Raw genomic sequence first — 16,413 nt, 5'->3', positions numbered from 1 at the left:
CAGGATCTAGACTTAGGAGACAGTACCTGGGTTCCCGGTACTGGAACCCAGGACTCTGGTACTCACATACAAGTCATATCTCCTCTCTGAGCCTCCTGTTTTGTTACTGTTATTACTATAATTGTTGTCATGAAAACTAGAATTTGTTGTGGGTTTCCTGTAATTCGTATGCCCTGATAAATATTTATCTGGGTTATCTTAAGAGTCTTCTGAGATGTAGATATTATTATTACTTTCCTCTTATCAATGACAAAAATTAAGCACAGAGAGATTAAGTAGCTTGCCCCAAATCACCTTTGGTAAGTGGAAAAGACCATGACTTGAACCCTGGCAGGCTGACCCTAAAGGCCACGTTGTCAACCTTGATGCTGCCGCATGAAGGGAAAGTAGTGTTAAAATGTCCTTTTCCAATACTAAATTTCTGTAATTCTATAAGCCATTCCATATATTCAGTACTGCTACTGTTTCATACCAGTGATTTATAAAGAATTTCATGGACTGGAACAGAAGTTGGCAAACAGTCGCCTATGAAGCCAAATCAGGCCCCTGCCTATTTATATCAATAAAGTTTTATTGAATAGAGCCACATTCACTTCTTTACATATTGTCTATGACTGTATTTTTACTACAATGGCAAAGTTGAGTACTGCAAAAGACAGTCTAGGTGCAAAGCCAAAACTACTTACTTTCCTGACTCTTTGTGAAAGAAATTTGCCAACATCTAAGCGAGACTAGAAGACTGTAGTGCTGGGAAGTTTATTCTGTTTACTACTGTGTTTCCAGCATCTAGAACAATGTTTAGTACATAGTAGGTGCTTGATACATAGTTTTGGGGGAAAAAAAGATAAAAAGAGGTTTGTAACTTCATCAACTATGCCATGGTAGACACAGCTGCAGTCTGTAAATAATCAGAATTTTAGAATAAGCTATCACCCCCCCACACACACACACAAAACCCATAAAATATGATGTTCAAATACAAAATTTTTTGAGCAGTCAACTCACAAAATGAGATTTTTATCAATTTTCTTGAGCATTTACCAAAGGTGGGGTGGGATACTAACTATAAAATAAATAATTGGTTTAGGTTTTTCTCCACCCATCCTCCTTTAGGACCTGATGCCTTCACTTGGTAAAATTAATATTGACATTGAAAACTAGCTTATTTGTTTTAGGTGGAGTCCCTATAAAGCTAATAGACAAATATGCCTAGAAAGATAGAGAGACTGCTTTGCATTCTGTCTTTGCCCCTTCTTTCATGGATTATTATGCAAAGATCAATTCCCTAGTATTTTACACCTGGCAGCTACCTACAAAATTTGCCTTTTGCTCCAGAATGTATTATTTGGGGATGTTTAAAACAGCATCTGAGTTTCTCTAGTTGTATCCCAATTTAATAGAGCTAATACAGATAATTGGATGTGAGAGTTGCTCAGTAGAAGCTACTTTATATTCCAGAACCAACTTGGAAACATAATAGCTATGGTGGTTTTTTTTTTTTTCCAGAGTTCTTATAGTCATTTATCTTAGCAGTGCATTAATTAATTTTCTTTCATTATCTGGTACTTAGTCATAAAATGTTGTCATTCTCATTATGTCATTCTGCAAAATGCTGTTTGCATATTGTTAGTACTACTGAAATGTGTGAGCTCACTGCTAGTCATTTGAGTGTATTTGAGAATTAATCTGGTAGAAATAACATTTATATTTAATACTAAGTTCTCCGAAAAACAATTATCAAATGATTTTACTCATATGTGGAATATAAGAAATACTGAAAGAGACTATAAGGGAAAGGAGGGAAACTGAGTGGGGAAAAATTAGAAGGAAGACAAACCATGAGAGACTCCTAACTCTGGGAAACAAACAAAGGATTGCAGAAGGGGAGGAGAGTAAGGGGATGAGGTGACTAGGTGATGGGCACTAAGGAGGGCACTTGATGGGATGAGCACTGGGTGTTATGCTGTATGTTGGCAAATTGAATTTAAATAAAATATTAAAAAAATACAAAGTTCTCCTGGCCCTAAAAGTACATGCATACTTCTGGAATAGCTGCGTGGCATGACCATTTATTCATTAATTCATTTATTTCTGCCCATAACCCACTTTGTACTGAATACTTGGTTAAATGATTAGGATGTTGGAAAATACACACACACACAGACACACACACACAGCCTTTACCCATAAAAGACCACCATCTGATGCAAAGGATGTTAGGGTGACAGTATATGGGATGAACAATTTGATCATGAGATAAACATTTTGGTCATGGATGGGGAAGAGGAACCAGCTAAGGTGGGGAGAGGGGAAAGATTAGAGAAGAATCTTTAAGAACTTGACACATGAAACCTGAAAACCAAGAAGGAGGAAAAATGGAGAAAGATGTGAGGCCATAAATAAAGGATTGGGAAAAATAGAAGAGTAGGCATTACCCTGGTGAGAAAGATATAAAAAGGTATTCAGAGAGGACAAGAGCAGGTGAAAGACATATAGCATTGAACAATATGTGTGCTTGTGAAACAGCAGATAGAAGAATGTAGGAGAAGAATGTAGGAGATGAGCAAAGGTTAAGGACCTGTGTGCCACACTAAGGAGTTGAATTTGATAGTCTAGGTGCAGGGGAGCCATAGAACAATGATCAGATGGTCCGCAGCAGGAGGAAACTAATTGGAATGACAATTCAACAAGCAGTGATGCTAGCATTTGGGGCAGCAAGAGTTCCTCTGTCTGTGAATAAACCACATCTTCAGTTACTAGATATTGAGGTGATTCTATGCTGGGGCTCAGACACTGAGCTCCTCCTATACTAGTGTTGTGTTTGTCACACTCCTAGTAGTGAGATTTCCTTGGAGCACTGCCAGTGGGTTACTCTCCAAAGCATAAGTTCATCCATAAAGTTTTTTTTAATAAACTGTTTACTTTGGAATAAGTTTAGATTTACAGAGAGTTGCAAAGATGATACAGAGTTCCCATATGCACTTCACCCAGTTTCCCCTAACATTAATCTCTTACATAACTGTGATTCATTTGCCAAACTTCAGAAATTAACATTGGCACATTACTATTAAGTAAAGTTCAGACTTGATTTGGATTTCATCAGTTTTTACATTAATGTCCCTTTTCCATTCCAGGATCCAATCCAGGATATCACATTGCATTTACACGCCTATTTTTCTGCATTGCATCCTTAAAGTTGTTAATTACACATGATTGTGGTTTATAGAAACTGACTACATAAGAGGCTTTGAACCTGGTAAGACTGGAAAGGAGAGAGCCATTTATGTAAAAGGGGAAGGCTTTCCTTTCTTAGTGGAAAAACCAGCCAGCCTGTAGGATATAGATATAATGTTCCCCTCATCAACTTTCCAAGGCTGAATGGTTTTAACAAGGTAGAAAAGAATTGGATGAGTCAAAATCTGACGTGGCGATATTTATTTGATGAGTGGCATGATGGGTAATCTGGCTGGCCATGACCTCTTGAAACAAATGGTGCTCATAAAATACTTCAAACCTCATATAGATAGAGTCCTCTGGTCCTAAAAGCAATGCTTTGTTTGCTAGGGCAGTAGTTCAGTGAAGGTCATTATATAGTACACCTTGGGCTTTTTTTTTTTTTTTTTTTTACTTCTTAAAAATTTATTTATTTATTTTTTCCAGATTCTTTTTTTTAATTTGTTTTTTATTGGTGTTCAATTTACCAACATACAGAATAACCCCCAGTGCCCGTCACCTAATCACTCCCACCCCCCGCCCTCCTCCCCTTCTACCACCCCTAGTTCGTTTCCCAGAGTTAGCAGTCTTTACGTTCTGTCTCCCTTTCTGATATTTCCCACACATTTCTTCTCCCTTCCCTTATATTCCCTTTCACTATTATTTATATTCCCCACATGAAGGAGAACATATAATGTTTGTCCTTCTCCGACTGACTTACTTCACTCAGCCACCTTGGGCTTATAAGCTGAACTCCAAATTTAACAGGAAAGTTACCAAATACTTAAGTGCCCTTGAAGAGTTTGGCCTCCAAATATGTGCTTTGGTGTGGTTTGAGGGGGGAAAAACAACTTTGACCTGCCACAGGAGTGTAATTTGGGAAAATGTATAAAACTTCTGTTGCCTGGATCTCCAGCCCATCTCTCTTCCTAGACCTGAGCAGTCGTGCTCAGAAGTCCATTATAATCACCGTTCCCCATGCTTGTTGTTCTGATGTGCTGTTTCCAAAAGTTCTCACTTTGAAAACAAAACAAAACAAAAGTTCTCACTTTGGAGGAAAGAGAATCTGGCTGAACCTTCCCAGATTGAATTTTCTGGCAGACCAGTCAGCTCTGGTGTGTCTTCATGACAGGACTGGTGGAGTAAATAAAAGAACTAAAACGTTGTCTAAAAAAATATTTCCTTGCAGAAGATGGCATTGATTATCTTGGAAAAGAATAAAATGTTAGGACTTGCCTCCCACAAGAACCAGAGGCAGGCGTGTTCTAATGTCATAGGATAGTTAATCAACTCTACAATAACTCATCTGTGACAAGTGATGGTAAGGGTTGAGCTAGCCTAAACTGTCTGTAACCATCGAGAACCAGAATGTTCACTGGTGGAAAACTTGGGTCCATTGGCCAGGTCTTAGGCTTTTCTGATATCACGCAGGTTTCTGTGCAAGAGTGAGCATCACACATACACACACACACGCGCACACACACACACACACACAAACACACACAGAGTCACAAGCCGACTGCACCATGGGATAGCAAAGTGCTTCCTTAGCCTGAGTCAGCAACACAGACGTTTGCTGGCTAACAACCTCTCTGCCCTGTTATTGCTGCCATTTGTCATGTATTACTACCTTCTCAGGTCCAGGTTGTTTTTATCCATCAAGGGCAAGCATAGAACTGGCCTTTTCATGCATTCTGGGAGCTACCTGTATGAAAAAGACATCGGTGCTCCTGCTAAAATCCCGCCAAATCTCTGCCTATGGCTCTTAGGTGTACTTCTCGCCCTCTCATTATCTAAGTAAGTATCTAGTCTCTCCTCATTTAGGACAATTAATTTGAGCACAGGATTTACATTTAATTCACCTTTATATATCCTGAGAGTGCTTAGCATGCTGCTTGGCCCATAACAGTAATTCAATAAATATCTCAGTAAATAGCACCTGGTTACTCAGCCTACCCCTAGCCTTGCTCATCACCTTATCAGTGAAATTACAAATAATAAGAAGTCCTGGCCAGATGTCCAATTGAATGCTTATGGCACTGTTACAGAGACCATTTCATATAGATCTTTTCTTTGGCCTAATCAACCATGATAAGCTTTTCACCCCAAGTAAGGAAAGACAAGCAGGCAACTGAAGAAGATAGACAGCCTCATAGTCCCTTCTTCTTGACACTGCTACAAATTCAGAGTTGCACACTGTATCCTAGCCAAGTGGCTTCCTCTCTCTGAGATGTAGTGTGGGGAGTATGCAAGGAGGAAAGGCAGCACAAAAAAAGCCGGAGGGGACCAGAGGATGATAACGCAGGTGTCATGGGCCAGCATTCTCCTTGGGACTAGCATCACTTATTCAAATTATTGCCCATTTTATGATTTTCCAGGGAGGAAAGAGAGCAATAAGTTGCCTGATTGTCCTCTAATGGTTCTCTCCCTGTCCCCCAAAAGGCTGGAGAATGTCCCACATAAGAGCTTTGGAAAGCCCTAACCTGAGACCAACTGAGGCAACTTGAAATTCTTAAATATTTACAGCACTTATTATGTGACTGGCCATGTACTAGACACTGTTTGCCTCTGCTTGCCACCAGTCCTGCCCACTCACAGTCCAAGAGGCCCCACCAACAAGAGATTGCCAGTCCTGTGTCCAACCAAAGTATTGAATGACCCAGGAGTATTAAATTGAAACCTGTTCTTCACTACAGAGACCACTATTTCATCTCTGTGTAGACGCTGGTGCCCCTTGACCATCTGCATTGTGGACCACCTGGGGTGACAGCTACTGCCCCAACCTCTATTACAAAATATGCCCCATCTGGTATTTTCATGAAAAAGAAAACCCCATCTTTAAAATCATAAAATCAATCTATGGCCTCTATATCTCTGGAGAATTTCCCACCTCTTAAGTCTGTCCCATTCAGGTGCCTGTCAACTCTTAGACAAAGGTCAGTGGAAGATGGTTACCATGATTGCATTGGGGACCTGTGACTTTAAGATCATTCCACCCAAAATGTAGAGAGCTGATGTGGGTTTTTTTTTTTTTTTCCCTTGGATGTGGCACATTTTCTGAAGGACACCACCATCAAAAGACTGTAAAATAATGGGGGTGCATAATAAAGTGATTCGTTGTGAGGTTGACAGTAATGAAACTTGAATGTCCATCACATTTGGCATGCGTTCTAGACAGCTTCATTGTTTGAAGTGTGCTTGCTGTCTATGCCTTAGTGGAAATAATCCCAACCTGTTTTTGGCAAGCCATGGAGGTAGCAACTCTTTACTTGCAGATAGATAGCAGGGCATGAAGCACTCTCTGACATTTTCTCAAGTCTCCCCTCCCCGGGTGTTTTTCCCTGGAAAATGCTTTAATAACCGATTGATAAGGTCCCAAATGAAATGTACACATGAATGAAGGGAGACCTTCTAATAAAATGACATTACAATCTTCCTTTTCCCCAATACTCTTAGGCCACCTCTGACTAAATGGATTTGAAACCCAAGTATCATTCACTGTGGGATTGAAAGGAAGCCTAAAGGTGACCTCATCCAGCCCCTCATCAGCTATTTAAATCCCCCTCACAATAGCCACTCAAGCAGGATTGGTTGCTGGCTGGGAGTCTCTGAGGCCTCTGATGACTTAGAGCTCACTAACCCGACAGGACAGTCAGGTTTGGAAGTTAATCTTAAACTAACAAGATAGCTTTCAATGCATGAATCCTCTTCAATAAGAATGGCTACTTTTTTTTTTTTTTTTCAAATGCTCACTGTGTGTGTTAAGAGCTTCAGTCCTTGACATGCACCAGCTCATATACTATTCAAAACCACCTCAAAGGGAGATATTATTATTCTTATTTTATAGTTAAAGACACTGAGGTTGAGTTGGCCAAAGTGCTTATTCAGTTTATTCACAGAACCCCTAGTGACAGGAACCACATAGCTGTTCTTGAAGCAGCTCTGACTCTCAGAAACTGCTTCTTTTTAAGGTGAAACGTGTTTCCCTATAAAGCAAGCAGTAGGCATTTATTGAGAACCTGCCGAATTTCAGGCACGATGCTAAGCACTTCACATTCAAAGAAATAATGGGTTTTATTTATGCCTATACCCGTATTTTACCTCATTTTAAGAAATATTTGGGGCAAATTAAAAGGAAACGTCTGATATACAATGGCAGAATATAAATAGGACTAGAGAACCGTGATCAGAGAAAGCATAAGTAAAACAGAGGGCTACCATGACTACATGAAAAATACACTACACACATCAAATGGAATAAGATCAATTTGTTTATATTTGACCTGGGCTTCCCTGAAGCCAGAATGAAAGGGGAGACACTGTCAATTCACAAGTCTTATTAACAAAATGATGGTCAAAATGGGGTAGCTATTTTCCTGAAATTTAATGATGAAAAGAAATCTCTCTCAGAGGACTCCATACTGGGCGCATTGAGCAGTCAACTTAGCTGTAGCCTTAGCAAAATTTCTACAGGAGATGCATAAAAATACTTAGCGCAGTTATTCTTGGAGCAGAACATTAAAATAAACTTGGCGAACAGGGCAATATAGGTCAAATAGGTAGCCTATGGCCTTCCATCTTTATCCTCCCCAAAGCATAAAACATTGATCCTGGCACAAAGGATCTTCATTACAGATCTCAGATATTGAAATGTATAGACATGCCTGAGTCCCAGACTATGAATGTGGAGAACAGAAAGTTTTCAGAGAACTAACTCATCACCGTGGGCTGAGTTTCTAGGGGCCATTTCTAGGAAGGAATGACCTTTGAGCTGAGCTGCATTGAACAAGCATCTGAAGGAGATGGATGAAAGATGAGTCAGGCTAAACGTGACTGATCTGATTTATTCCTTTCACTTACGCTGTGTTGTGCCTCAATTTCATGTGTCTGCGGAGGACACTCACCCTTGGCACCGACTAGAAAGTGAAACTGCAGGGCATTCATGGGCTCTGGCCAAGGAGCCATCAGCAATCCCATTACCAATGCTTACAGTGAGTCTCATAAGACAGATTTGGCTCCAAGCAGCGACCACGGCTCGATTTTCATAAAGTAATTTCACTTGTTTGTCCCAGTTAATATTAATAAGCCCAGGGCTACATGCGTCTACTTATCAGAGCACAAAGATAATAGAATAATGGAATGTTCAAGCTGAAACGGACCTTGGAGATCTTCTAGTCCAACTTCCTCATTTGATAGATGAGGAAATGGAGATGGGATGAAGTGAAGGGCCAGGTTGCAGATAGTCAGATTCACAGACTGGCCGAGCTGGAACCCAGCTCCAATAGGCAGCCCACTGTGTGGTCCATCAGAGCTGTCTGGCATCCTCCTACCTCATCCCTGAGAACTGGAGCATCCTAGAAAGAACCTTGGATCGGGCACTGGGAGAACCAGGGCTTAAGCATATCTTCATTCATTTTTATCTCGAGTTTCTCTAGACTCTTACTTTCTCCTCACGACATCAACTTCATCGTAAAAAATCGATGCCCAACACTATTCCCCAAAGGAGGAGGCGAGATAAAGCAAAGTCTCTGCGACGCTTGCAATGCCTCAGTCCCTTCGGTTTAGCCCAAACTTGGCACAAACCCAGTACTGGTGATACTTGGTGCTTTGTGACTTTGAACATGCTTTCTAATCTCATGGAACCTAAGCTTCACTGGACTATTGTCATTATGATGTGAGTCAATGCATATAAACCATATAGCACAAGGCCTGGCACTGACATGCTCAAACAGGCTCATTCTCTTGATTGTGCTCCTGCCTTCCTCCTTTCTGGTAGATTGTATGTAAGTCCACATGTATCTCCAAGGGATGTGAATCATCCAGAACTCCATGTAGTCAGAATGTAGAGTTATATAATGTTCCTAAGTTACTTACCTCTTTCCACTAAATAAGTCAGCCTGCAGAGTCTCATTTCCATTTCTCTTCAACTAGCCCAACATCCATTTTCACCTACATGGAACCTTCTACTGGCCCAGCAACAAATAAATCACATTTCAAGTGGTCCCAGGACAATTCAGCTTTAAAGAAAAAGAAAGGATGGCAACATGAAGGACGTTTGCTGTGTTGGGCTGTCACCAGGTCCCCATTGGAATCATGAAAAATTATGGCCAATAAAATAACATTTTTCAAAATGTGACACTACTCTTAAATTTATCTTGGGCAGTAAATGGATTTTGAAGAGAATATTTGAGGGCAGTTCATTTTTCAAGCGCTCGATAACACATCATAAATGAATCGCATTATTAATTTATAATAGAATAATTGTTTTGTTCAGCCATTTTCACAAGCTCTGGCATTAATTTTCTCTTTCTTTTTAATCATCTCAAAATATTAGCACACACACCACCCCAGCATGCCACCCAGTCCTCTCCAATTCCTCCTACGAAGACAGAAATGATTCCGACTGGTTAGCTACAGAGTCTTCCGGCCATCCTTTTGTGACAATGAGAAAGAATGAGAACAAAAGCCACTAGCACTGATTGAGATTGTCTGCCAAATAGTATGCTAAACAGCGTAACTCTGTTATTTTCTTGAGTCTCCCCACAGGTGCCATTATTGTGCCCATTTTACATATGAGGAAACTGAGGCAGAGAATCTTTTTCTCAAGCAACAAAATAAACACCGTTTGCATTTATGAGGTTTCATGAATACAGGTTTCACAAACCAGGTTTGCTTAAACCAGGGTGCATTTGAGTGCTATCGCTTTTATGTAACAGAGCATGTAATATCATCTTTAACTGTACCCAAGTCAAAGTAGTGAAAGGCAGGGGAAAGTTAAGTAAAGTACCTAGGGAGTTAAGACCAACAGAACAAAGTCTTGGGGAAGGGATTTCTTTTTTTAATGAATGATCCAATTGGGTTGCTTGTAGATGTTGTAATGTTAGTCTAACTCTGACATGTACCAGTGTTCCGGCTGTTTTACTCCTGGAGCCTCAGGACACCCAGGTACCAGCCCCAGCTCTATCACTAACCATTCCTGCCATTTCAGATAGGTCACTACATCTTTCTGAATCTTAGTTTCCCCCATTGTGAAAGATTTGCCCTCCAATTTCGACATTCCCAGAGGTTGTATTGACCACAAGGTAGATCCAAGCAACTGTTTACATACTGATCGTGAAGATAATGAGGGAAAAACAGGCCATCTTTAATGCCCGGCATTCGACATACAAAGATTCAGCCTTATATTTCAACCTGTCTGAAGGGAAAGCTATATAATTGGACTTCAGAGAGGAAAAAGCCCATATGAAAGCTTAATAATAACAATAACCCAAAAAAAGGCAGTCTTAAAGCATCACGACGCTAAAAGCTCATTAAGATCTCTGTCCCAGCTATTACACTCCTAATTGAACAGTTACACAAATAGACGTACAATACAATCGTGACTCTAATTAAGGCTCCGACCTCAGAATCTCGTAGAAGCTTGTACAGTTCCTGCTCCCCCCTTTAAATAGCTGTTCCGGGCAAGCTTTGGGAAGAGAAACTGTCCTATTATGGCTTCACTGAAATAACATGAAAACTCATACAAGTGCCTCTTTCTGTTTCTTTTCCTAGCCCATAGCACAGCCCCCGCTCCCCATTTCTTCCCTTCCACTACTGCGAATGTATTCTTTGGTGGGAGAGGACGCAGTTTGCCAACTCCAAGTGTGTGTGTCTTCCCTATCACTGTCCACCTTTTTCTGCAGTGCCCTCCATCAGTATCTTGATCCATAGGGCTATGGGTCTAAGACGTGCCAGGTACTCTAAGCAAGGCTCTCTCCCTATTGGATAATTGGCTTTCTTCCCCATATATTAATTTTGCTTTCTCTTGCCCACTTTTTCCCCCCATCTATACATCCCAGCTAAGAATCTTAACAGATAGAAAGTTTTGAGTTTTCTTTACTTTTCCCTCTTCCTTCTTTTCCTGACCTTTGCAGAGAAGAGGGATGCCAAGACCCACAGGAGGTAACCTTGGGAGGAGGGGTAAAAATCAAGGTCTGCTTTTGAATAATGAAGAGTCCACAGGCTTAGAATAAATTCTAAAGGGAGTTAAAGATTTGTATATAGAAGACATTCCTAAAGTCCCCCAGTTCCTGTCCCCCTGAGCTGATCGCCTTCGATGTTAGTGGAGGTTGGCATATTCATCAACTGGAGCTATGACAAAATCTGGAGTGAAAATAATTTGAACTTAAAGTTGACCAACTCCATGAATTAATTTCTTTCTGTCCTAAAACTAAGGACCTATTTCAAGGGCAGCTTAGTATACCTATTGAGGAGAGCCCAGTGACCTAGAATTCCTTTGGATCCTTTCGTCTCCTGATATCTGAGTGGTGTGGCCTTCTGCAGGGCCACTGAAATGGAAGGGAGTCTAACACACCAGAATACTTTGTGTCAAGTTACATAAAGAGAGAGGCAGTTTAGGGAGACCCTTCATTTCTTGGAATTTAAAAAGAAATATTTCTAACGCTTAATAAATAAGAAGCAGTGCCTTTTGCTTAACCATGAATGCAGTGTAAAAAGAGTCCTCATCTCAATGCTGCACATACTGGTCATGTCAGATTGTGACAAGCCACCAACTACCCCCAGGGTGACTCTGAGAGCCCAGTGAGCAAACATTGATGAAGGTGGTTTTAAACAGAAAGGTGGCTTAACTAGTATAAGTGGTTGAGTCTACAGACAGACCCATTCCTCTAGTGGGAGTCGATTTATAAAAATTAAGAGGTTAGCACATTTTTCTGAGACATGTGATTGACATTAAGCCACCTCTGCTATGGATGGTTGACCTCTTTATCAACTGTGATATGCATGTGATTCCCTCATGCATTTTTTATTCCAAAAAGGATATAGCATTGTCAGGGGAGTCTTTGGATCTAGTTTTATTGTTGACATCCTCAGGAACAGCCCAAAAGTCTTTCGCAGGGGCTCAAGCTGGAACATGATTGTGAAGGATGTCCCTCCCTAAGGGCCATGTACACATCATTATTGAAAGACTTTTCCCGCCCCATAATTGGTTGATACATCTGTCGCTCCTAGCTGGGACATTAGGGGCTCAAGTACAGAAAAGTCTCCCATTCCAGGCCCAGCACAGTTTTTAGTACCCAGTGGATGGTCACTAAATACTTGAAAAGAGAAAGGCAGTGGAAGGTAAGAAAAGGGGAGTTCTACATTGAATTCTAGATACTCAGTACTTCCCCTAGCACACAGTCAGTGCCCAATAAATTATACATTGAGTCAATAGTTTTGCTATGCAGCAAACAGTTTAGAATTTTGTACTCAGGTAACGTACTTATTTAGTGTGTCACAATTTAGGGAATTTAGGAGATAAGGCTGAGGACTTTGGTTTCACTTCTGAGATTTCAGTAATACCTCCATACCTTACTGGCCATGGCTACAGGTTGCTGTAGCCTTCCAGGGACAGAAGGCACTACTTAGATAGTGGTTGTCCTTAAGGCTCTAGCAAAGAGTTCAGCCATTTTTAAGGGACAGCATAGCTCATACCTGTCTATGCTGAACATTGGGTCAAATGGCCTCTATTTTCCTCTGAAGGCTTGACTGAGAGCCTTTGTTATTGGAAGCTTGAGGTTTGGCACAGTCTCAAAGGTGTCAAGTTTCTTGCAACTTTTGACCTTTGATGCTACACTTAGATTTTCCACTGCTGAGCAAATTATGCATCTGCTATTAGAGAAATGAGTCTATGCTCTTGGATTGTGTTATACGGCAAACCAGAACCAGCGATCAACACATTTAGAATGGTTTGAGAACACAGATTTGGTTTCAGTCTCCATCTAAAAGGTTTGGATGGTTATCTGAACTTGACTCATCCGATCTCAATCTGGACCATTGAATTTGCAACACAAAGCTCAAAACCTCAATAGGAAGACTCCTGATATTTCTGGTCATGCCAGCTTCCCATCAGGCCAGCCACATTTCGGTGAAATGTCCTCAGGCATTTTGGCATGTCCGGTTCTGTTCTAGGTCCAGGTTGTGGTTTCTTTGAAAGTAGTAGGTGTAGGTGGTAGATACATGGAAACGGGCCCCCGAGCTCTGCAGAGTTCACGTATAGGATCTCCTGCAGGGCTAAGGAGAGAGGAGGGTTGAAGAGTTAGTGTTCCCTTAACTCTGTGCCCTCTTGGAGGAGAGAGGACTGTAGCAGGACTAACTGGATTCTTCACAAACTCTGATTAAGTGTTCCACACCCCACCTTGTCTAGTGTCTTAAACTTGAATGTGGCCACAAAGTACCTGGGCATCTTGTTAAATTGAAAATTGAGATGCAAGAGGGCTGGGTGGAGTCTGAGACTCTGCACTTCTCACAGGCTCCAAGTGGTGTCATGCTGCTGCTTCCTAAACCATCGATGTTCTGAGCAAATGCCCCATGTGCAAAGCATTGGACCAAAGGAACACAGAGGTGAATCGATGAGGAAGACAAGGCCGATGCCCTTAGGGAACTGCTTTGTGATGGGGAGACCGACAGGTAAACAGTACCCATTCCCCAAGGGCTCAGGGCAGAGACTGAGGTGAGGAGAGCCCAGTGGGAGCCCTGCCCTGGGCCTTGGAGGTGAGCAGGAAGTGAGCAGGCAGGAAGCCAGGGAAGAGTATTTAAGGCAGAAGCAAGGGCCTGGGTAAGAAGGGAGACCACATATAAGTTTGTGATCTTTCTGCAAGAGCAGACACCTCAAAATTGCCCTGTTCATTCCCAAGCCCTGGAAGGGGGGAGGAGGGCGGGGGGAGGGGGGGAGAAGCATATGAAAGCACAGAACATTCCTGTGGCAAGTAAGCAATTGCTCGCATCCAAGGGCACAGGCCGCCTTTCTGCTGCACAATGTAATTAGAGCGTTGGAGATGTGGGATCGGGAGAAGCACCAAGCTGCGGGGATTGTAAGCCAGCCGAAGCTGCGAAAAAGTCGGGCGTGCCCGTTCTCGGCACCATCAGCAGCCTTGTTGTTATTTCTCGTGGATTGACCAAACTGGGATTATGCTTTTTGCTATTGGGGGAGGGGGAGGGGGGCATTTTTTTTTTCTTTCTTTTTAATGAATCTGAAAACTCAGAGTGAAACTCAGGCAGGCTGCAGCATTTCTCCCAGGATTTTTCCTCTCCTTCCAGTTGTCCCCCTGCTTCCCTCCATCCCCACCATCCCTTGGGATTGCACCCAGAAATGAGACTGGTTTGCATTCCAGTGCTACAGACCTGTTCTCCCTCTTGAGCTCCAAGCTGGCCTGTGAAAACTTTCTGATCCTGGCTGGCAAAGTCCAAGCATTGCAATCCAACAGTGGCCCAGGGGAAAAAACAACAACAACAAAAAAAAGCAAAAAACTCCCAAACCTCAGCTGGTCTTTCTCTTTCACTGTGTATGTTCCCTCTTGACCCTGCTGCTCACCGGTAGGGAGGCCCAGAACATGTCTTGCCGTCATAGTAAAACAATAGGAACCACTTGCTTAGAAATTTACACAGCTCTCCTGGCAAGTAAGAGGGCATTTACTAGCATTCTTATTCCCATTTGACAGATGGGGAAACCGAGGCCCAGGGAGCCACAGCTCATAAGTGGTGGACCAAGGATGCGAATCTAGCATTCTGACTCAATGCAGGAACGTGAAGTATTCACCATGAATACATGGGCCCTGGTCCAGGCAGTCAGTTCTCACAGCAATCCGTGTTCCAGACAGGAAACTGAGGCCGAGCGAGGGCTAAAGAACTTTCCCGAAGTCCGGTGAATTCCACCCTTGGATGCAGACTCCCAGATGCCTGACCTCAGAGTCCTCGCTCTTCCCTTGATGGGGTGGGGGGGGGGGGGAAGCTTCCTTGATTCCGCCTTCGCCCACCCTCTCTGGGCTTTATTTTCTCATCTGTGAAATTGGGGACTGTGTGGTCCCTGAGACCTCTTCCCAGCTGTACGATGCGGTGATCCTGTCATTTCGCCTGAGAGACCGGAGTTCTTCACTGCCAGCTTCCATTCAGTGCTAATCATTTTGCTTAATTATGTTTAACTCTGAGTGTGTTTTACTGCAGCTGTCAACACACTTCAGTTCGTTTTGCTGCTGAAGTTGATAGCGAGACGATAGCACCTGTGTGCCGTTTTGCAGAGCGCCGGTTGCAGCCAGGCAGGCCTTCAGGTTGGCGGCACGCTCCCGTGTTCCGTCTCGGTGCCAGCTTTAGTTCTTCCGTTTGCACTGGAGCGAAGCAGGCATACCTTCAACTGCAAACACCCGGAAAGCTCAAGGTACACTACTGGCTGTATTCCAGTGGGGTGTTCAAGGCGAAGAACGCGAAGACTCTCCCATGCGACACATTTACTTCCATGTCGTGTGCATGAGCAAGAGGGGATGTCAGTCTCAGGCTTCTCCCTGATACCTCCACTTCCTGGGCCTCTTCCCCTGTGATTGAAATCTCTGCTCACTGTTTCCCTTCAAGCCTCATGAGGCGCCACGTTATCTAGAAAGCTTTCCCTGACCTGTTTCGTCTGCACTCATGCTTTGCCCACATGTCCCTGAACTTCCATCCATCATAGCCTTGCCCCACCATAATGAAAATGTCTCTCATTATTCTCCTGGCTGAGGGCACCAGCCATATGTCATTCATCCCTGGATGCTCTCCCCCTAAATGTTTATTGAATGAAGAATGGACGGATGAATGAAACCATTTTCTACGTGTTCACCCTTGCAGTGTTCTGCGTGCGGAATTGGAGCAAGAGTTTCCTTTGTCTTTCTGATACTCTGCCGTGAGGCCTCCTCCTTTCTCTTCTGACAGATTTACTCAAAGTTTACCCAGTTGCCTTTTATCTCCTCTGCGCCTTTTCCCAAGCTCATCTTGATCCCAAACAGCATCCTTTCTCCCTCTCTTTCCTTCTCATACACTCTTCTGAGGGGCCAGTTTCTGTCCTCCACCTCTGAAATGGCACCTGAAACTCTGCTCATTCTCCAATGTTCTCTGGCCGCCACTCTCTCCGTTGCCCTATTTGAAATAAACATGCCATTTCCAGAACTAGTCCGTCTTCACACTTTCCAGAATATTCTTTTCTTTCCCTTTGATCCGTACATAATGTAATAGTATGTGTGTGTGTGTTGTTTGTTTTGTTTTGTTTTTCAAGTTGTAAAAGTATCATTTCATTTGCACCAGTGACTTCTAAAATCTGGCTTGTCCAGCTAATATTTTGATACTGAGGATACTTCCAGTTCTACAACAGATTTAAAGTCAGTAATTCTACAAATCACCGATGGACCTCACCCC

The 16,413-nt window shown here is 42.5% G+C and overlaps 1 protein-coding gene and 1 long non-coding RNA gene across 3 annotated transcripts in view; one reads left to right on the top strand and one right to left on the bottom strand.

Annotated features, from left to right (window-relative positions):
• The window catches only part of LOC119866906 (RAR related orphan receptor A), a 711,488-nt gene that overhangs the window by 338,079 nt on the left and 356,996 nt on the right, over positions 1-16,413 (top strand). The window lies entirely within an intron of this gene.
• LOC119866909 overlaps positions 1-16,413 on the bottom strand; it is a 53,464-nt gene that overhangs the window by 33,011 nt on the left and 4,040 nt on the right. The window contains exons 2-3 of one of the 2 annotated variants that reach the window (XR_005381731.1): positions 9,088-9,230; positions 7,076-7,199 (exon numbers count right to left, since the gene is read on the bottom strand). This is a non-coding gene — a long non-coding RNA (uncharacterized LOC119866909). Of the gene's footprint in view, positions 1-7,075; positions 7,200-9,087; positions 9,231-16,413 lie in introns of those variants that run through there. The other variant, XR_005381732.1, reaches the window with a different exon arrangement.

The sequence above is a fragment of the Canis lupus genome, chromosome 30, assembly GCF_011100685.1.
Source record: "Canis lupus familiaris isolate Mischka breed German Shepherd chromosome 30, alternate assembly UU_Cfam_GSD_1.0, whole genome shotgun sequence".
Lineage (NCBI taxonomy): Eukaryota > Metazoa > Chordata > Mammalia > Carnivora > Canidae > Canis > Canis lupus.
This window is presented reverse-complemented; position numbering and strand designations above follow the sequence as displayed.